This window comes from Amia ocellicauda, chromosome 4 (assembly GCF_036373705.1).
Source record: "Amia ocellicauda isolate fAmiCal2 chromosome 4, fAmiCal2.hap1, whole genome shotgun sequence".
Taxonomy (NCBI): Eukaryota; Metazoa; Chordata; class Actinopteri; order Amiiformes; family Amiidae; genus Amia; species Amia ocellicauda.
This window is the reverse complement of record NC_089853.1, coordinates 22,260,723-22,282,993: the sequence shown is the minus strand read 5'-3', so window position 1 is coordinate 22,282,993 and position 22,271 is coordinate 22,260,723. Positions and strand designations below refer to the sequence as shown.

The following is a 22,271-nucleotide window of genomic DNA, read 5'->3' as shown; positions in this document are numbered from 1 at the left end:
GAACCGCTTGGTGCTTATGGGAGACAGGAGTGGGGTGTGCGGGCTGGAGATGAGCAGAGGATGACTGGGTTGTGCTATTCAGTGACCAACAATATCAGAGTTATAGTCTATATACCAGTGATACGAGTTTCTCACATTGGGAAATTCGGCAGAGACTGTCGTTCTTGGATTTTAGATATCCCCTAATAATCATATTCTATATTTTAATAACCATTTTATATTTTGGTAAACTTCATAGGCTGTTTTGAAAACTACTGGGTCATCTGCTGTTGAAATGGGTATTTTGTAATTGCTATTACTTGAATAATTATTTTCTGTTTGAAGCTGAATGTGAAGTGTGACTGGTTAGGAAACAGGATTGGTTGTCTAATAGGAGGGTTAATACGTTGATCTGCCGAGGGTGTGTGGGGGTAGCTGTCTGCATCTTCTGGGGTGGGGTTTGGCATGGACTAATTATGCTTCTTGCCTGTCTTTGGGGTTTAATTTGATGTGTGTTTTTTGGGATATTGAGGATTTGTATTTAATTCCACTATTGTTTTTGATTGTATTGATCATTGGTTTAATTATGATTTTATTATTAGTGGATTGAAGTCTTGATTTTCCTTCAGGTGTGGGACATTCTCTATCTGGGCCAGATGCCCCTGGACTTTTGAGGCTGACCCCCTGGCGCCTCTGCAGACTGTGTGGATGTGTTTGTCTTTTAACTTTTACTATTAGAAATAAAGACTGGTCATATTGTTTTTTTTTCTTTCTCTAGGCCCCTGGAGTTCCTTTCTTTCTACTCCCCTCTCAACACCTGTGTTGCACAATACAAGTTTCTACCAGACCTTCCTGGTTAATAAAGGTGGCAGCAGCTCGCACTCTACCGGGTTTACATATCCGTATTTAATCCAGTGGTTTGAAAGTTGGGGGGGTATACACATTGGGGAAATTGAAGTTAAGTACGAGTACTTCTCTTACTATGTGCAATCCAACTATGCAAAATGGAGAAGCTATTGCCATTCGAATGTCACACTGTGCTTTGTGAGCTTTGCTTCTTGTGCACACAGGAGAACAATGCTGATATGTGATTAGCATTAACTACTCGCTTAAGAAAAGAAGGGGGTTGGGGGGCAGGCCTGGAATGTCCATCGTTCCATAGCACAGCCCAGGTGTAAACCGTTTAAATGAAAGTGTGAAGACTTTAAGAGAAGCCCTTCATAAAGATGGATCACAAGGCTACTGCTGGAATCTCCTTGGCTCCTGCATCCATCCTCTTTGTACCTTTTCAAACACAGTTGTCTTAACAGATGAGACTAGGATGTTGAAACATTGGCTTCATATCTCCACTTCACTTTTTCACCACCTATTGCAGTAATGATCAGTATACAGTAGACCATAGTTTTTGTTTATTAAGAATACCCTCAGTACATTAAAAGTATTGTAGAGGCTGTACAGATGGGCAGAAACCCTTTTTATTATTATTACAGATATAAGGGAAGCCAAGAGCAACTGGAGCCAGTAATCCAGTCTCAACAGGTCACCCTATTAGACATGCTGGAGCAGGTTTTTATTATGAGATTCCTAATTAACAAAGACCAATAGGGAAATCTGAGAGACCGGTGGCAGGGTTAAAAATAAATGAATGTTTCCATCTACTGCAGTGTAAATGCCTTTGACCCACCACAACACACTTACACTAGCCTTGATCACATTAAAGGTCTTTTATCATTATTAATGCTTTCTGTAACTAAGGTTGCACTTGTGCTGCAGCGAATACTGTGATCTGACACCACACTGGATGGAAATATCAGGGGTTTATTAAGAAAGATTAAAACACAAGCAACTCTCAGCATTTTTTTTTTCAGGCACCGTCCCAGTAACTGCTGAAACACAGAGTACAATGTTTAGCCATCATGAGTGTATGTCACAGATAATTCGTATATCTGCACGTTCTTGCAGGACGGCTGTAAAGTCACTTGGAATATAAACATGCACGCTGTGATTTATCTACTGAATGTAGAGCACTGCATTTTGCTACTGTTACTGAATGGGTGATGGTGAACACGCTGAATGAAATGCTTATGGAGTGGTTGTATTTCCCAGCAATGTCTCCCACCACTAATTCATGTTTTTAATATTGCCTGTGACTGACGAGTAAGAAATATGTGCTGCACTGTATTTCTTGTTCTTAAATGTTCATTTTAAAGCAAGGTAAAATATGGCCTGCAATGACGACTGCATCACGGTGCCTCTGTGGGTATTGTGTGTGTTATTTTATTTATTTTGTCCTTTAAGGTTTGCTCAGTGATTTTATTAACAGTGATTTTAAATTGACAAGATCAGTTTATACATTTGTAAGAGTGCCTAACCCTGTAATTGAGTCCAAAATAAAAGATTCACAAAGCAGTTTGCTACATAGAACAAAAAAAAGTAATTAAGGCAAAGTAATTATTCCTGTAAGAGTTGTAACCGTTTTTTCAGTTATCACTGTTTATTAGAGGTAACATTGTTGGATAGCCATGTGCAGAGATGTTGGTAGGAGTAGAAGGCAGCACAGTCAGACCATTATACCGGAAGCTGGCTGAGGAAAGGTGTATTAAATTTCACTAAAGCTGCAGTTGTCAGCTGTGGCTGAAAATGGAGTTTGACTTTGCCTGGCTCTTAGTTTGGTAGGCAAATAAAGCTTGTGAGTTATTTGTAATGAATGATTCTGCTGTGGAACAAAATACTGTAAGAACTTTCTTACTTAACTAAGCATTCAATAGTTCAATAATAAAAGAGAACATTATTTCTACTTTTTCTCTCATGAGAAATGATCTATGTTCATGTGAACAGGCTAATCCCATCATAACAGTAGAACAGTTTTCCATATGAAATGTTGGAACAAGAGCAGTGGAGATAAGTAAATTCAAACTAACAAAATATTCTGTAGAGTTTACCACTGACACCAAAATGACTCATCGTTGTAATGCAGTATAATAGTTGAGTATTAAGCCACAACAGAAATGCTTTTTATGTAACAAAACTTGGGAGTACTTTATCCTGACATTTCCTCAGAGGTATTTCTGAAGTGGTGTTAAAGAAGAAGTATCCATTTAGTATTTTTTTTCTCCTCCTATGACAGGAAATATATTTTGTTATGGAATTACAATATATATTTATTTATAAACATAGTGAAAGAAACTGACACTAAGGTACAAAATCCTCCCTTTGAAAATGGTCCTTCCTTGCAATTAAACAACTGCACAGTGAATTCAATTAAAATTGTGATTTAAAAAAGCAAGAACTGCTTTAAGTTTAAGCCTTCAGCAGAGGAGGAAGAAAAACAGCTTGAGCTCATACAGCTTTGGAAAGTCAAACAAAAGTAACAGGGCTTGACCGGCATGAGTATTCACAATAGCCACAAGAATAGTTTACATCATGCTGCACACTGTTTCGCACATTCATATGCTAAGTGATGCCATATTGATTTGATAATGGAATGGCAACCAGGATAATGCATACACCCAAACTGTTTTGATTCAAAGACCTTAATGGCTTTTTTACCTAGGTAAGAATAACCGGGGGTAATTTGTGATTGTTCACAATCAGAGTCTTGAGAGTTTGGCACTTAGGATTTGGTTACAGCAAACACTCTGAACGTCACTCTTCTTTTCTAAATAAGCAATTATGATAAAGAAACTTCAGTAATTGTTTACTTTTATTTAATATTTAATACTGTACAAGAATTAGTTACACCCCACGGAGAGAATATAAACACCTAATTTGGCGGTTTGCTCCTAAGATAAACCAGTGAAATGCTTGAGCACCACAGTTTATCTTTTACTTCAGGCTACGGACAAGCTTCATCTTGCATGCTAACTAAATCCTCATGCATGGTCCCCCCTTTGGTTAAAACATTCCACGTCAGGCAACTACCTCAATTGGAACTGAATGTAGTTGGTATTCTTTTGCTTTGGTATTTAAAATGCTATGAATATTCAGCTGTTAATATGACAGAAAATGTGTGCCATTATTTTCCATTCACAGATGCAGTTTGCAGTAGCTTTAGGGTGTTAACCTTCTATCCTATTGTGCTGCTGTGCCTTCTCCCAGACTAAATGGAATCATTTATGAGAGGACTGAACAGGATTCATGGCTCCATGTACTTCAGTTCCATCTCTAATTGTTATGTGCTGATAAGGCAACAGGGTCTGTGTTTCAGCGGTTAGCTGCCTTTGTTTGACCTTTGAATTCCTTCAGTTCATTTCGTTTTAAAAAACTTTGCTTTTTTGTAGAATTATGTGCATCCCACTATTTATTTGCCACATAGCATGTCACGAAACTGATTCTCTAACGCCTACAATTACATGCAGCAGTATTCATTTTTTTAAACTATCCATATATGAGAACATTGCTGACTTGGCCAAACCACTGCTTTGTTGTTTACATTTGCTGCACAACCCAATTTGTCGCCTTGTGTCTGTGTATATTAAATGGCAGACTTTCTGACCGTCACAAACTCAACTGAAGGGGGAACTCTGCAGGGCAATTTTAAAACACTTTAGTTAAAATGGTGAAAGAGACTGTAGGACAAGCACACAGTTGAAAATCTTGATTTTTTTATTTTTCTTTAAGTGTGGCACAGTGTTATGGGCACTTTTAAAGCTTATGATCCAGCTACTACTTATTCTACCATTTGTACTTTTAGAATACCTGCTTATTTGCTGTGTGCACACAAACCCAGCTATGTGTATGAAGGAACATGGGTTATCTGATGTCAATTTGTTCATTTCACAAGGAGTATTATAGGCTAACGTTTTATTAGCAATCATTTTGTATACTGCAATACCATAATCTCCTTGAAACTGTGTGATTTGTCTAAACTTTCATTTAAATGTATAAATATATCTGATTATACCTCCTCTGGATAAAGAGTTTTCATTTGACATTTTCTCTGTATGAGATGATTACATTTTTCATGCCTGCTTTACAAGCAGTTCTTGAATTTTTTAAAGCTTCCTGTTGTACAAGATGCAAAAATCAGCAACAGCACTGCCAAGAATAACTACAACTAACGAAATTTAAAAAATAGCTAACTTATCCTGATTTCATGCAACAGTTGCTATACTTTTTTTTGTTTTTAACATGTCATTATCTTGGCATATGCATAATGCCCATGGATTGAATGTGGCTCTTTCTGTGACAAGGCACATTGTAGAAAACCCCAAGTGCAGCACAGCATCCTTTGTGAAAGTGCATCTTATTTTTGAAATCAATTGAGAAGGGTATTTGTTTTGGGGAAGGAAAGGGATGAAGCTGTCACACTGTGGTGATGGGAACATTTCTACTTCTGTTACTTAATCACAGTAGCTATGTAGGGCTTCAGCAGCACTGTTCTTATTGATCACAAACTATAGAAGACTTATGCATTCATATGCCAAATACTGACAGGATGTATTTTTCTAGTTGGAGCTTATAATAACTTTCCGTGACTTAATTTTTTTTTTTTTTATTCTGCGACGACAACTTTGATTTATAAAGACATGTTCTTTAATTTATGAAGACGTGTGTGCATTTTATCATGTGTCAGATTTGTGTTACGGTGTGTTTGATCAAAGCGACATAATATTCTTTAGGAAAATATGTTCAAAAATCACATACTTCAAAAACATAATTTATTCTGATAAGGCAGGCTATCTGAAAAAAAAAAAAAAAATATATATATATATATATATATATATATATATATATATATATATATTTAAGATCCAGCTGCCCCCTGTTATTAATAATAGTCAATTTTATGTAGTAATACATGTAATGAAATTAAAAACAAAACAAACAACCCAAACATCTACAAAGATTTAGCATGTTTTGAAATATTCAGTCTGTAGAATGGTGTGTCACTAACATACAGGTTGTGCTGCACTTATTTTCTTGACGAACCAACAAGGACAAATGTATCACCTCTTGCAGACTACAAAAAGTGATGCTAGGGTAGACTGTGCTTAGTAATGAGCATCTGTGATTCAGACTAGACATGTCTGTTGTAGAGATTCACTTGTGATTGAATCAAAAGGAGTGGCTATACATAACTGCAGTTTTGAGTCAGAAGATGAATTTGATATAGGTTCCAGTCACCATCCAATTAGAGAGAGTTGTTCTTTGATTGTCTTTGGCTAAAGCGTTAAGATCTGGAAGAAAGCTTAATTAAAAAGAGGTTATTGAGTGTGTGAGTCTCTAAGTCATTTAAACGTCACATCCTGAAAGGTGTAGGAGGTGAAGCGGGAGAGGCAGAAGGGTGTTGTTCAGATGCTGCAGACAGTGATTCAGAACACGCACCTGTGTGTGCGTCACCTGGTGTGTGAGGTGTGACTCCCATGTGTGGTCATCTGATGAGCTTGGATGTTTTTCCATCGCAGGCCAGTTTACCTGTTAGGTTCTGGTTTAATTTAAATGTGATTGCTGTTGAAGATGAGAAACACAACCCCTCTTGTATTCTTTCTTCTGAACGGAGACTTGGCCTCCTGCTACTGTATAACTGCCTGAAGGCAGACAGCACAATAATTACTCTGTTCACAAGTGGTTAGGGTACCTTTCAAGATTTCTTGTTTTTGTTTTTTAAGCACTCAAAAGATCTCAATCGCTGATAATGACTTTCAGCCATAGAACTGTAGAATCACTGTCATTGCCTTTAGTAAGTTTTAAAATCATTGTGTTCCTAATGCTATATTTAAATATATTACAAAAGTTTGTACTTTCATGACTAATATCACATAATTAAATAACTAGGAAATTAAAATAATTCTGGTCTTTTTCTGAAAATACGTTTGAGAATCATTATTAGTCTCTTGATAAAAAATATTTCAACAACTGTGGGAAAAACAAGCACATAACCCAAAAATATTACATTAATTCCACACTTTCATGTATGGTTGTAGTCATGCTTCATTTTAAACAAGATTTGACAATTTATTTAGTTTAATCAATATTGTTCATTAAACAATACTTATTAATACGTGTATCGTTTTAGTTTTTTTTAAACCCTGATTCAACTTCCAGGGGACAGAACTAAGTTAAGAATGGCCTTTCAACATTTACACAGAGCCTTTCCCCTGATTTCTAGTTTAATTAACATTATTGACAAAAAATAAATACATCTCCGAAAAACATTATTTCAAATGAAGGGTGCGAATACATTCTACAGCCTATATTTATAAACATTTGGGGTAGTTAGTTCCAATTAGCAGTGAACTATATGCAAATCTTAAATTTTATAGAACATAAAATTTAGGTTCTTAAATTTCTTAAGACGGATTCTGCCAGATCTGCACATAAACACGTATCTGGATATGTGGCCTCCTCTGGGAAGATGTGCTCAATGAGGAGAGACAGCGTATGGGACTGTGTCTTACGCTTCTCTGGGTAACCAATGCTTCCTAATTTAATATGAGCTGACATCCTGACATCCTTTGCTGAGCTCTTTATCCGAGGCTAGTTGTATTCACAGGATAGAATTATTGTGTACTTTAGCAGCTTTCAGATGGCCAGTGCAAGCCCCCCTGAGAGTTTTTTAGACCTTAACAAAATGACTTTCATTTACATGTAAAAAAGAGTGGCAGCCTTCTTTATGGACTATTTACTCACGCTGTATAGAAGCCACCCCCAGATGCTGTGAAATGCTCTCTGCAGATGGTGTGCTAATTCTGCATGGGAATCTGCCTTCCACTGCAGCCAGCGCAATTTGTATTGTTTGCTGCAAATTATTTTTTCAGGGCAGTATTTTTAAATATGTCTTTTCTAAAGGTCAAAAAGCAACACAAAAGACGCTTGCACTAGTGGAGCCATCTGTTTTTTTTTAAGCCATGCGTTACACAGAAGGCAGATTCAGCACAAGTGATTTTGTGCCCCTGTAATGACTCGCTTCAGTTTTAAACACACATGTAGGATGGACTGGAATTAATACTTCTCGTGCAAACAAGCTTTTTGCACAGCTGTAGTCTTGACGTGTTCTAGTGTGATATTTAAATTCTTGCACGAAATACAATTAATGGGCTGGGTGCCCCACCTAAGGGCTCTTGAAGGGGGGAAATTGAGCATGTGATAAAAGGTTTTAGTTAATATGCAGAACGTAGAAAGCCACATGGGATCCATCATTTCTTGGCAAGAGAGTACCAGTCACTGAGCTCTCTTACATTCATAGAGTATTTGGGTTAGGAAGGTATCGTGTGAAACATCTAGGAAAATTCTGATTCGGGCCTAAGCAACTAAAACAAATAAACAGATGTCTAGAACTACAGCCACTTACATAGAGCATAGGCCTGTCAATTATTTATACAGCAGTGAACAGGAAGTTTATAAAATAAAGCGTTTTATGATTTCCCAATTTAAGTCTAGGTCAAGCAAACACTGCGGCTCGCTGCTTTCAAATTGGTGGTTTTGAAAATTATATACATTTCAAGAACACATCCTCTTTAAAAAAAAAAAAAAAAAAAAAAAAAAAAAAAAGATATATATATATATGGTAAGTTTTACAACATGAAACGGAAATTCATTTCAGTAATAGGGGTTCCTCAGTTTTGCCAAATCTCAGAGACAAAAACCTGATTCATGGCCAGTTCTGTTTATCCACTTGCTTTTACCGTGTGCTCTGTAACTGCCATGTAGATCACCTTTGATATTACAAAACCCCAGTCCCCTATACAACAGGAGTAAAGTTTGAAACCAGATGTTTATCCTACAGAACTTTTTCTGCATATGGAACCCAGAAAAGCTTCTAGGGGAGGCAAAAGATATTAAACTAAAAGCCTGACTCTGCCTGTTAAAAAGCCTGTGTGGCAGTTTCTACTTATGGATTGCAATTAAAGTCATGGGAAGCCTGACCCGAGTCAATCCTGAGTGTTTGTGTCAAGCTTGGCCCAGGCCACTCACAGAAAATATTAATGATCTGCTTTCTTTCTCTATCAATCTTAAGAGACACAGACATTCTGTGCAAGCTTGCCATTTAGGGAGTAATAGTACTCTAGTTAGTTGCTTAACAATATCCTGTTCACACAACTTACATATTGGTATATAACCTGTTCCTCTGAGCGTAAGCCTACTGCAGAAGTTGGTACATAACCAGGAAAGGTTATGTTTGTATATTTTGAAGCTGCTTCATTTTAGTCAATTTTATTTCACTTTGTTCAAGTTTAGTTCAAAGTGACCTTCTCTTTTGGCTGACCCAGACAGGATGATGGCAAGCATGTACCCTTTGAAATCATCTGAACTTTGTTGCTGGATTCTACTCCTAAATCCCCCTACAAATGTCTGCTGTGATATGTAGCTTTTGTAGATGATGGAAATGGAGATGTTTGCCAGAAAGCATTTAAATGTTGGTATTATGCCACACCATCTGCATGCATCTGAATATATTACTATTAGTAAGAAACACATGTACTAAACTGAGGATTAAAATGAGATTCTCTGGTAACTGTCCAACACTGCGCTGAAGGACTCAACAACCTGGCTAGACTCTTTGCCCCTGGAAGGATTAGTCACTGTATTTCAGGAGGAAAACTGGAAAGCTGCATCACTGTAGACAAATGCATCACATGAGAAACTGCACATATATTTATAATTTATATTTCGTTGCTGTGCTGCTGTTCCCTGCTCTTTGCTGTTTGCTGTTTGAATATTGTATCACTTAATTAGATAGACTGCTTGATTATACCCTGCACTTATGAACTGTGTTTTTTTAAAACAATAAAAACATCATAACTCTTTTATGGAAAACAAAACACATTAATAATACTTGATCTCTGTGGAAATTTATTTTAAGCTTATGCTGTAAGCTCATAAAGTATCAAACCCTGTATACTTATGACCAGTATGAATTATATTTTGTAATAAAATAGCCCCAAGGAGAAAGCAGAAAATTACAGTGAAAAGGTAATACACCATTCACCATAACATGAAGTGCTATTAACACACCCAAAAAAGGTTTATTCTCAAATTTAACTAGGATAGGGTGGTCGTTGTAACATGCAATGTAGTTTTATGCATGTTTACACATGAAGTTTTTGCTACATTGCAACGCCTTATAACTAATTCACAAGAATTTGTAACACAGCAAACATCCTTTAAATCTCCCTGCCTCTTTTGTAGAATATAATAAATTAAAGTGTTCCTTTCATAATGCATGTTGCTCTCCTTGGCATGTATCCTGAAGTAGTAGATCAAAGCCGTTTTAAATGCACGCTTTAACTCTCCAAGTTTAATAAAGAAGTCTTGCCAGTTTTGAATGCGAAAGGTATCTGAGGATTCACGGCAGGACAGCACGGTTTGTGGATAAAGGATCCATCACTTCTCCCAGAGACAGGGGCCAAACCTCGAGCTAGGCAGGCCTGGCCAATCTGTCAGGAGGCAGTCCTCAACAGCTGTAGAGTTGGGGGTCCGTTTGGTGTACAATGCTGCTAATAAGCAAATTACTTGCTCATACTGGCTTTATTTTAATTGGGGTTGCAGGGGTTTTACACCCTGCTGTGGTGAGAGCAAGAGTGAGAAATAAATATGCAGACTTGACGATAAAGTAAGTATAGTGTTGCACTTTAGTGAAGGGGACAGTGGATATGGTGTTATACCTGTTTTGTAGAAGTCCTCTAACTGTGATCTAGAGCCCAGTTTAGAATGCCCCCCATACCTGAGAAACCATGAGAAAACATTCCTGATACAGTAAATTTGGCTTCTTTCATTCTCTCTCCCCCATAGTTTATAGAAGTAAAAGCATCAGGGTGGTGAAAGAGTACCTTTTCGGGAATAGACTGTTAAAAAAAAAAAAAAGACATTCTGTAAAACAGTGGATAACATGGTTCAAAATAATATAGTTACAAAAAGGCTAGCAGTATATTGTTAAACAAATAGCTGTGGGAAATATTACCCTGTTCTTAAAAAGTTTACTACTCCATATAGTTTAATGTGTTTTCTTTGGAGGTTTAAATGCATTGTATGGTTTTGGCTTAACCTGAAGTTTTAAATGTTCTTACTCCTTTAATAATTTACTTCATAAGAAGAGTGAGTTTGTATTTTTAGCTTGCGGTTTGTTGTTTGCTTGCTTTATGTAACCTCTTTTTATGTAACCTTTGGGTTAAGCACCACTTCTTGACATGCGTCTATTTATCCCACTGCTTTGGAAAAGTACGCAAAGTCACCGATATTCCACGTAACCTTAGCAAGAACTAGTGAATAAATAAAATCTAGATTGATGAAAGGAAACCCTGACATGAAAGCAGCATGAATACTTCCAAATGGCATTATTGCCCCCAAAAATAAGAACAGATAGCTAGTTCCCGAGGGAATACACAGTAAAATATATTCAGATATTCATTTTGCAGGAGAATTAAAAAAAAAAAAAAAAAAAAAAAAAAAAGCATAATGGTTTGAGGAAGGTCTCAAAACCAAATCTGGATTTGTCAATAAATGGCATGCATGTATTTCCCACAGTCGTACATAGGGAGACAGACACCAATTGATAGGCAACTGTAGCTGAGGGCACTGATTTCTAAAGTGGATTGCTGCTTCTGGACTGTAGAAACCATAAATGGGACTTGACAGTGTATAACAGGAGAAACAAAACCTCATTAATGGAGGAGCTCAGGTTGTCAAAGTGTACAGACACTTTGACACTGCTCCGGGACGACAGAACATAATAGGATTATACAAGGTTTACGATGGTAATGAATAAATATAATCATAAGTAGTGTATTTGTATATAATCATAATTATTATTAATAATACAATTAATATTATTCTGTATGTCTTCTTTAAGGTGACTGTTTAATTGTGTCTAGTTCTTTACATGTGATGAACCAGCGCTCAGACTGTATTTGTGTGCTATATTCTACTGGTCCCGATTTATCCACTGTCCCCTCACCTTTGACCTTAACTACACTGTACTCTTTGGATGTTGACTGTATACTTAATTAGCATATGTGTATATATATATATATATATATATATATATATATATACATTCTGAATGACATCTACTACCCAAAGATTGTGTAATATATATATATTATATCTATGGCATATTCCTTTTTTCCATCCATTGTGACAAAGTAAAGAGAAGGTAACACAAACTAAGAGCGACAGTGCAGATTAAGCATGGAAGCTTAGTCAGCCCTGGCTTGGTGCAGTTAGTTATCTGGGCTAATGGGATCGATGGTGACAACTGTAATTACTAGAGATGAGGTCGCCTGTACTGTAATTACAGTGCAATTGTAAAAGCAAGCCAAGCTGTAAAATACAGGCCATAGATTGTACTGATACGGGATATGTTACAAGGAGAAGCTCAGCATTTCAGCACTAATAATATGTATTATTTATAACTGTGTGGCACTGAGTAAATTCGAAGGGTCTCCAATCGAAAAAGCATCTTCGCTTGTACAAACCAATTGATCTGTTCAACTTTCACTGAATGGCTCACAAAGTCTTAGAGGAGTCTCAGCATTACTGTAACCATAAAGCAGAACCATAACCACTTCTGTACATGAAATTAGATACAATATCACACTATTCAGTTTATAGATCTCTTTATAAACATTCACACCTCCCCCATCAATGTGAACTTATGAAATTAGAATTTCTATTTCAGATAAAACAACTTAATTAAAAAATGCATGTTGAACAAATTGAGACCAAAACAGATAAAATTGTGTTTCCCCTATGCAGACATTTCCTTGTTAAATAATTAGTTTTGTGCGTATTATATACACCGATCAGCCAAAACATTATGACCACCTGCCTAATATTGTGTAGGTCCCAAACAGCCCTGACACGTTGAGGCATGGACTCCACTAGACCTCTGAAGGTGTGCTGTGGTATCTGGCACCAAGATGTTAGCAGCAGATCCTTTAAGTCTTGTAAGTTGCGAGGTGGGGCCTCCATGGATCCGACTTGTTTGTTCAGCACATCCCACAGATGCTCGATTGGATTGAGATCTGGGGAATTTGGAGGCCAAGTCAACACCTTGAGCTCGTGATTCATCAGACCAGGCTTCCTTCCTCCATTGCTCCGTGGTCCAGTTCTGATGCTCACGTGCCCATTGTAGGCACTTTCGGCAGTGGACAGGGGTCAGCATGGGCACCCTGACTGGTCTGCGGCTACGCAGCCCCATACGCAACAAACTGCGATGCACTGTGTATTCTGACACCTTTCTATCAGAACCAGCATTAACTTTGTCAGCAATTTGAGCTACAGTAGCTCGTCTGTTGGATCGGACCACACGGGCCAGCCTTCGCTCCCCACGTGCATCAATGAGCCTTGGCCGCCCATGACCCTGTCGCCGGTTCACCGCTTTTCTGTCCTTGGACCACTTTTGATAGGTACTGACCACTGCAGACTGGGAACATCCCACAAGAGCTGCAGTTTTGGAGATGCTCTGACCCAGTCGTCTAGCCATCACAATTTGGCCCTTGTCAAAGTCGCTCAGATCCTTACACTTGCCCATTTTTCCTGCTTCTAACACATCAACTTTGAGGACAAAAAGTTCACTTGCTGCCTAATATATCCCACCCACTGACAGGTGCCATGATAACGAGACTATCAGTGTTATTCACTTCACCTGTCAGTGGTCATAATGTTATGGCTGATCGGTGTATATAGACCACTCCAAGTTCAGAAATCAATGTTAAGTGGTCTCTTACATTTTTCCAGAGCTGTATGTGTATATATATATATATATATATATATATATATTTTTTTTTTTTTCATTCACACACATTCACGCAGTTTCTAGAACTTTCTCAAACTTCTTTTTTTCCGGTTAGGAAATTTGGGACAGCTATCCACTCCATGGCAAACCTGCTGTCAGTTACTACTGTTACTACGCTGTAGTTTACTTTTAATAAAGGCATATTTGTAAGTGAACTTATCACTGTGAATGTAATTGTATGTTCACCAGCCAATGCTGCTTACATCATAATTGTAAATTAGACCTCAGGTCTGTTCCACAGTACATTAGACTATGTATAGTAGTTTGCCCACAAGGAAATCCATAACCACCCTTATGTGTGAATTATATATATTTCCATAGTTTACCTGAGCAAATACACTGGAATAATATTTTTTTGTTTTGATGTAAACAATGTTCAATATGTTCAGTCATTTTAAGTGCTTGAGAACTCAGGAAAAAAAATGAAGTGTTTATGTTGTTTGAAAGAAACACACATCTCTCTGTGAGGAACATGTCCTTCAAAAGCATCTTAGCTTTGTGCTGATTACTATGTCCTAGATACACTCCCCTAGCCAAGACCTTGCAGGACAAACCGGCTGTAAATAAGGGGCTCCTGACTGAAAATTTATATTGATTACACAAACATCATTCAGGCTGCAGAAATAGATAGTGATTAATGCTGAGATGGTTCCAGGGACTCGAGGACCACATAAAAGCACAACAGCTGTATACAGTAGGTAATGCAAATATTTACAAGCAATACATGTATAATGCTCAATAAACCAACACATTCCCTTCCAGTGTAATAACCATTTTATCTGCAGGCAATGTCATCTGTACCTCAGTGTCATTGTCTGAATGCAGCAGTTTAGTCTAACCACCACGACAGCACAAAATATGAGTCCTACAAAATGAGCTTCCTGTGCTTACTCACTCCTACAGCTCTGAGAGATGTATTATCTGAATTGTTGATATGGAAGGGAATTGTATTAATCTTGTAAAGCAACAGTTATTAAAAAAGGTTTTATCATATGATTTGCAGTTTGTAACTCCATGACATTACTACTGAAACCTTCCCCAGGGTGCACAGTGACAATACATCAGACTCTAACAGAAAGCATAAATGTATCCAGGATTTGAAGATGAATAAGACAGCATAGTTCTCAGAATCTAAGGGAAAATAACTTAAAGGATGTGGGTGTAGAAAATAAAATGACAGGTTGTGAATGCAACCCTGGTTATATGAAAAAGGAAGCACTGCCCAAGAGGGAGGGGTTTCTGCTCACTTCCGTAGGAAGTCACTCTATCAAAGCTGCCACTGGCACATCACTCAAAACAGGTCCCTTCCCACTTCCTATTCTATAAAATGTGACGTCTGCGCAGGTTCATACTCTTTTGCGGGGAGCTTGGACTCCCGCGCGACCTTGCAACCCTTGAGCAGTGCTTCCTTTTTCAGATAACCGGGGTTGCATTTGCAACCTATCGTTATCTTACAAGTCGGAAGCACTGCCTAAGCGGGAGGTGTTACTGTATAACAAAACTGTCGCAAGGGAGGAGGCAGCGAGCTGATAAGGGAGCCTGCTGCGAGGTGTACCACTAGGGAACCTCGGGAACACGACTCCAGACAGTAATCCCACGGGGGCCCGCAGGGCCACACCTGGCCGCCCAGGAGCGAGGACAGCAGTTACAGACCTGCTGTTTACATATATACAATATATACACATAGCCGGGTACAGGCCAGACACATGCACCACCGCAACACAATGTAACAATGAACGATCTGTATACACGATTCAATAGCGCCATGCAGAATGCGCTAAACAGGGGCAGACTAGGAAAACAAATCAGGAACCAGAGCATGTAGGCTACTGGGGCTCGACTGAAGCCAACACCGGGTTCCCAATGGAAGGGACCGGTCCCGTCACGTCCAGCCTGTAGAACCGGACAAACGTAAGTGGCGAGGTCCAAGCTGCAGCCGCACAAATGTCTGCCAAGGGGGCACCTTGAAAAAGGGCCCACGATGTGGCAACACCTCGAGTCAAATGGCCCACCAGGTGTTCAGGCACCGGGGTCCCTGTGGACTCATAGGCCATGGTAATAGTGTCCATGATCCAATGCGAGAGGCGCTGCTTTGAAAGCACCTGGCCCTGTGTGCGTGCTCCATAAGACACAACAATTGGTTCGAGAGCCGAATGTCCTTAGTGCGTTCCAAATAGCACCTGAGGGCCGGCACAGGGCAGAGCAGGTGAAGCTGACTCTTCTGCTCCAAAGAGAAGGGAGGAGGATGGAAACCATCAACTCAACAGGCCTGTTAACATGGAATGGAGACAGCACTTTTGGTAGGAACGCAGGGTTAGGCCGTAGCATGACCCTGGAGCCATCTCCCGCAAAACAGACTCACGATGTGTGTGCGGACAGGGTGTATAACTCGCTTATGCATTTTGCAGAGGTGATTGCCAGCAAAAACACCAGCTTCAGCTCAGCTGAGTTCAGTGGCTCAAATGGGGCTTGGGAAAGTGCGTCCAGCACTACATCAAGGCGCCATGTGGGCAGTGACGGGATGCGAGGAGGCCGTAGCCATTGAGCTCCCTTCAGAAACTGCACAGCCAGAAAATCAGACCCAGGGGGCTCGCCATTGATCATGTGGAGATGGCCACCAGATATACTTTGAGCATGGACAGGGACTTGCCCTGGTCCAGCTGCTCCTGTAGAAATTGTAATATGACCCCGATAGGGCAAGTGACTGGGTCATGACCTCTGTCCTGGCACCAGGTGCTAAACGTCCGCCAGCTGTAGGAGTATTGTGACCTCATAAAGGGAGCTCTCGCTGACTGGATAGTGGCTACTACCGCAATCAAGCGATCCTGCTCAGGGGCCAGGCCCAAAGCTGGAGTAGACCCGGGTTGGGGTGCCAGAGCGTGCCCTGCACCTGGAACAACAAGTCCGCTTGTAGTGGGAGCTGCCAGGGCTCTCTATTCAGGAGGGAGGTCAGTTCTGCGAACCAGAATCTGCGATGCCACTGGGGCGCTATCAGCAGAACTGTCACTCGTTCTCGCCTGATCTTCTCCAGGACCATTGGGAGAAGGGGGAATGGTGTGAACACGTAGAGGAGAAAGCGCGGCCACATGTGAACTAGCGTGTTGATTCCCAGGGTTCCTGAGCGGTCTCGGACGGAGAACCATAGTGGGCAGTGGGTGTACTCTGCCGAGGTGAAGAGATCCACTTCACAAGTGGGTGGAGGCTCCATTCTGAAACCGGGAGGGCCTTCCCGCGAGAGGAGGTCTGCCACCATATTGGACGGGCCAGGGAGGTGAATTGCTCTTACAGAGCCAAGCCGGAGCAAGCCATGTCCATTGCAGACCACTCCCCAACCTTGCTTGGAGGCATCATGACCACTCGGTGGCAAACTGGCCCCAGAGGTTAAATTGTGAGGGCTCTGCCAACAACGGAGTGCCTTTAGCATGCTGGAGTGACTGTGACTCTGCATGCATGGTCGCGTCGATGATGTATCTGAAGAGACCTGAACCACCACTGCAGCAGCCTCAATTGGAGGAAACCGAGGGGGAGGGTTTGTGATTCAGCCGCTAGGAGGACCAGCAGCCTCTGGCAAAGGGACACCCTGACGCGGGCTCTCAACCGGAAGAAGGAGAGACACACGTGTATGGAAGCATCTCTCTCTGGCGCCAGTGTGGTAAGCATGGCAACAGAATCAAGATGCAGTCTGATGAATTGTGCCTGCTGAGTTGGCATCAGGCAGCTCTTCTCGCAATTGACCCGGAGGCCCAATTTGGAGAGATGGCAGAGAATCAGGTTCGTGTGGCTTTGAACCTGCTCCCTGGATTGAGAAAAGACTAGCCGGGGCGGGGGGGCTAACACAACGTCCATGCACTTGTAGAAAGTGCGAGGAGCTAGCGACAGGCCAAAGGGAGCTAGTGGACACGGGGGCACTGCAAAACCAAGTGACGCGGGGTCCGGGGTTTGAGCGGGCCGAGGATAGTAGGCCACCAGCCGAAGCGGGGCCTAAAACCGAGGCCTGCACACACGGAAAAGGAGCAAAGCAGAGCTCGATCCCAGCAAGCTGAGAAAGCGACATCTCATACAGCCACAGCCGCAGCCGCAGTCTGTAGTGCGGGGAGCAAGCCGGCAGTGGGGGCCCCTCACGCGGGTAAGATCTCTTACGACACGCCGAGGCTTAGGCCGGGCAGCCAGGCCTCAGATTTTACTGCCGCTGCTAGAGTTCCTGCTCTGAAGGAAAAAGCCCTGTGGACAAAAAAACAACACAGCAAGCAGTCGCAATATAGACACGACTATTTCTTTTTAAAAGCTCTATTAGTTCTTGGAACTGAAACCAAAAGCACAGCCGGAGCCTCGGTGCGCAGACGGAACAGAATCGGATAGCTATCAAATAACTAACACAAAACAAATAGACACAGTGGTGAAGATGGTGGTGAACAACACTGCCGTGAAGCCAGCCAACCAAATACAGAAAAGACAGGTAAGGTCTTATGCACAAACAAGACACAGAAAGCTCACATTCTCAGGTTCAGCGAAATGGCAAAATAGGACGAACCTGTGCAGATGTCACGTTTAATAGAACAGGAAGTGGGAAGGGACCTGTTTTGAGTGACATGTGTAGGGGCCAATGACAGATTTGATAGAGTGATGTTTCGATCGGGTTCCTACAGAAGTGAGCAGAGAATCCCCTCCCCCTTGGGCAGTACTTCCGACTTGAAAGATAAATAAAGTAAATCAATAACAAATATGCAGCATTTTAATGGCGTTTTCAAGGAATTACATTGAGGTTTTGATGTACAATTTTAATGGACAACATAATGAGTGTCTTCAGTTGGGTTTATAATTCCAGACAAGCATGTACATCTCACAAAACACTGTCTCTGAAGCATAAACTGAATATGAACATAATCGTTTTTTCAAAACTCACCAATTGTTTTTTTACTGACAGTAACAAGTTAGAAAATGCATCCGTATGAGAAGGGAATCTGGCAGTCAGTAAAGCACCCCCATATGAAAGGTATACTGCTGATCCATGAGGGGGCACAAAAGCAAAGCATCATGTGATCTTTGTTCACAGGGGAACAGCTTTCAGGGTAATAAAAGGATTAATCCGACTTTCTACCCAAAGACAAAAACACGGATTTCTGCTGCTAAAGATCTGAGTGGCAAAATAGTGTGTGAATGAATTGCTTTTGGTGCATAAAACAGCTAGACACACAGAAAGGGCCTGTGTGGTCTGCAAAGAGATTATAAGGGAAACACTATCTTATATTTCCTATTTGTTATGAAATACAACATTCTTATTTCACTCCAAAGTACTATGCCAAGCCATACATAGGAAATAAATATGAATTCTCACCTTTCTCTGGAAATGAAGCAAGCAAATGACCTGAAACGAAATGAACAAGCAATTTCAGCAACACAATATGAGTATGGCTGTGTGGTGTTGGTGAAGCTTTATTAAAAATTATGATCACTGGTAGATTTGCAATGTAGAATGGGAGACTTTAACGGAAATATGATTATATGATTACTAATTGTGTTGTCAATTCTTTGGGAAATGGGAGAAAACATAATTTTAGCCTGATTTCAACTTTTTCCTGACTTGTTCTCATTGTGATAAGAGAGCTTACCAAGATGCTCTTAGGTGGATGTTTGAGTTTTTGTTGTGTACTTTCCTTGATAATAGATGGCAACGTGCCACAAAAAAACAATTTATTTTAACCAACATGGTACAAAGGTGAGTACCAGCATTTCTTTATTTATTTTTGCTGTACTATATGCGTTTGTTCCATATTTTTGTGTAACTTTTAGCCTCTATAAATATTTTCAACATATGAAATCAGTTGCTGTCAATATATTGCCCCCCTACTTCATTTAATCTACAGATTGGCGATACCAGCTGATTGAAATACACTCAAAGTATATATCATTGCATTTCGTGTCACAAATATAGATTTTGTTCCTATGTACGTTTATAAAGCACCCAGGTTACAATTTCTCTATCAACTCCTGAAGGTTTATGTACATTGACAGTTTGAGTACCGCTTTAAATCTGTGTGAGTCTGACATCTTTCCTGATACTCCCGAACACATTTCCACACATTCGAACTTGACACGCTGCGACAAAAATGATGCCTTTCATCTTTATCTGGCCCCTTTGCTCAAAACAGAAACGGGAGATGAGGAGGCCCCCTGAGCTCTCCTTAAAGGGGCTGTTTATGTCTAGTGTTAGAATGAGGGTGCAGGTCAATATGAAACCATAGATGTGTAGCCCAAGCTTTTAACTTATGCAAATAGTTTTGTATATAAGGGGCACAGAGTAGATGCCTACATTTCATGGGGCTGTCAGGATTGACAATATGATGTACATACTGCAGCAGTTGGGAAATACTGAGTTGGACATTTCTGACTTAAAAAATAACTTTTAGATGTTGTACTGGACATCAACTTAAATAGATATTTATAAACCCATATCAATTTCTAAATATTTCATTGTGTATCTATCAAATCCTGCGTTTTATATTCAGAATATAACAATATGTCTCCATGTCATTTGAAGGCACAGGTTTCTACTTTTCATGGCATACATGTTTGGTAAATGAAAGGAGTTTTAATGAATTCATTATTATTATTGTCATGCAATCTTCATCACACTACTGCATGACAAAGTATGATGGATCTTGTAATTTGATTTATTAGAGTCCCAAAATGGCCCACTGGCCAAAGCAATTAGGCCTTTTAAAATTTTGGCATGGAAGTCACAATTACAAACAGGTTTCTGGGAGAATTGGAAGGTCAATTTGTCATTTAAGGGGAGAAGGTGCTAGAAGGAGACATACATGTATTGTATCTGCCACCCTGCCTGGGAGGCTTAGGTGGACATTAGAATAATTATACGATTCTTTGATTATTCAGAGCTTGTGGTGGTGGTGGTTTTGTTGTTTTTGTGTGTGGGGTGGAGGTAATGACCCCAGAATAGGTGATTCATATTTTAAATAGAAAACCGCTTCAAGAATCTGTATTGAAAAGGAGCACTTTTCCTTGGGGGTGCAATGGAGAAGCAGATAAGAGACAGATGGAACTCCTCTCACATGTCTCTTTTGTTTTGTTTTGTGTTACTTGTTGGTCCTAATCAACTGTGGTTATGTGCATTATTTTTAACCTCCTAGTAAAATAAATCTGCCTAGTGGTTGTCTGCAGCTCTAATGGAGCTTTTCTTCTATCAGTAAAGATCCCTGCGGAAATAAGGGGACAGCTGGACCAAACAGAAACTTCACAAACTGATGGGTACCACATAATGAGTATCCATTCAGAGGAGAAAAACATCCATTAGATTTCCTGTTTTTAAACTCTACACCAACTGTAGTATCCTCGATGAATTGTGTAATCATTCTATTTGCAATGCAATTTGTTTGTCATATTTCATTAAAATAATTTAAGGGACTCTCCTGTCACAGTGTTACTAATTGTGTTTACCTACTTAATGCAGGTCTTTTATCAGATTTTAAAGTGGATATGGTGCATACTTTTAAAATGTGGAAGAACCGATTGTGCTATTGGCTGCTCCAGTGTAGCAGCTGGACCCGGCTTCATATTGTTTAATTTCTTCCTGTTGGACACTGTCCAGACCAATCAAAAAAAAGAAAATTCTATCTTGCCGTTCACAGCTTAAGAAGAATACTGACACAATTACCTCTGGCAGGATGCCTAAAAAAATCAATTGTTTAAACCTTTGCTTTGCTTGATGTCGAGTTTATAAAAGGAGCAAACCAGCAGAGAGCTTGAAGTGTTTTTAGTTTGTGAAATCTTTCCTGAACATCTTAGCACAACTAAACTAATCACAATTTTTTCATCTTTATGGTGTCTATTCCTTCATAACTTAAAGCCAGCCTACTGTGATACAGTTGTCATTGTAATGTTAATGTTGAGGATCTAGTGGAGAAAATAAATAAATAAATAAACTCCTTGGAAAAATCAGCTGTGCATCACAATTACTGTGAGTCTCTTCCTCTTTTTTTTTTTTTTTTGCAAAACAGCAGTGTTATTGCCGGGATGCGTTTTTATTTGTGAAGCATATCCTTCAAGAAAACATTTTTTATCATGCACCTATCTGTCCTGGGTGACAAGCCTTAACTCATTGAAAGCACATAATTCAGTTATTCTTTATAACATTTGAATAAAGAAGCGATTGGGTGCATAATGTGACTGATGTCCTTTGAACAGTCTGCTTAAAGAACAAGGACATGCACTCGGTTACAAAGCCTGAGCAGTTTGCAGGTAATCGAAAGGACGCTCCAACCTTTGCATGGTCTGTAAGGTGCCAAATTCTCTCTTTAATTATTCATTACATGGACTTGTCCAGAGAGGATACTAACATAACCAGCTCTGGTCACGTAGTTGTCTAGACGCAATGTGTTGCAATAGTAATAGCAAAAGCAAAAGCTCAAACCTTTTCCAGGAAATAAAATATGGCATGCCATCTGCTTATAGTCGAAGTTCTGCTTCTGTACTATATGTCTAATTCAAATATTTCATTTCAAATACTTCAGTCCCAAATTTGTGTGAATACAATTTT

General features: G+C 39.8%; 1 protein-coding gene across 1 annotated transcript in view; it reads right to left on the bottom strand.

The window, feature by feature from the left end:
* sema6d (semaphorin 6D) overlaps positions 1–19,109 on the bottom strand; it is a 45,362-nt gene extending 26,253 nt beyond the window's left edge. The window contains exon 1 of the mRNA XM_066701393.1: positions 19,053–19,109. The gene's annotated coding sequence lies outside the window, so the exon portion shown is untranslated. The remainder of the gene's footprint in view (positions 1–19,052) is intronic.
* Between the last annotated feature and the right edge of the window lie 3,162 nt (positions 19,110–22,271).